This window comes from Haemaphysalis longicornis, unplaced genomic scaffold (genome assembly GCF_048455015.1).
Source record: "Haemaphysalis longicornis isolate Haplotype H1 unplaced genomic scaffold, Haemaphysalis longicornis Haplotype H1 scaffold_11, whole genome shotgun sequence".
Taxonomy (NCBI): domain Eukaryota; kingdom Metazoa; phylum Arthropoda; class Arachnida; order Ixodida; family Ixodidae; genus Haemaphysalis; species Haemaphysalis longicornis.
Window position 1 is genome coordinate 101,622,419 of NW_027526214.1, and position 993 is coordinate 101,623,411.

Sequence of the window (993 nt, forward strand, 5' to 3'; positions counted from 1 at the left end):
TGAGAACAAGGAAGAAGAAGTTGGGCAGGCGCGCAGCCAGCGCCGGTTCGGTCTCATGGCCGACATCTTGTAAATAGTGAGAATACATTGTTCGCCCATCTCATGGTTCGCGTCCTTTGCCCTGCCACCACGTAACTATATATATATATATATATATATATATATATATATATATATATATATATATATATATATATATATATATATATATATATAGCGAATCAGAAAATGGGAAATGAGGGGCTCCGTGAAATAAGACAGAAAATAAGGGTTGGCAGTCAAGAAAACCTCGGAAAGCAAAGGGGAGATTGTGGTTGGTTATAGAAAGAGATGAAGAATTTTTTGAGTCGAAAAGAAAGTGGTGAAAAAATGCCCGCCGGGTGGGATCCGAACCCACGACCTCCAGAATACCGGTCTGGTGCGATAACCACTACGCTACCGGCGGGGCTGTTTCCCCAGCACTTTCTCGGGTATTTTATGTTAAGGTATTTTTGTTTCCTGCACTTGGGGGTGGTAGCCTGCGCCACTCGGACTACTCGGGGTGAAGGGGACCTTCTTTTTAACCCCCGGGCCGTGACTCGAGTGTCTTTCGACCACTTTCTTTTCGACTCAAAAAATTCTTCATCTCTTTCTATAACCCACCACAACCTCCCCTTTGCTTTCCGAGGTTTTCTTGACTGCCAACCCTTATTTTCTGTCTATATATATATATATATATTGTAAAAGAGATAGTGGCCGTTAGCTGGCGCGCCAGTGTGGCCAAACGGGTGTGTGCTCAACTGAGACCGAGGCTGTCAGGTGGCGTCAATCCCCCAACTGGCTCTATGTGCAAGGCTCAGTCATCGGAGCAGCCCCATCGAAAACGGTCTTGCTGAGAGACCTGCGCGTGGACTCCCGAGCTAGCTTGACCTCTGGTACAACAAGCCCCCGTTACCATGCTCTAGCCGTTTGTAATAAACCCCATTATATTTTGGTGGAGGTCGTAGTCTTTGC

General features: G+C 46.1%; 1 non-coding gene across 1 annotated transcript; it reads right to left on the bottom strand.

Annotated features, from left to right (window-relative positions):
- Window positions 1-372: 372 nt before the first annotated feature.
- On the bottom strand, window positions 373-445 carry Trnat-ggu (transfer RNA threonine (anticodon GGU)). The gene has a single exon. It is a non-coding gene; the product is annotated as a tRNA-Thr (tRNA).
- Between the last annotated feature and the right edge of the window lie 548 nt (window positions 446-993).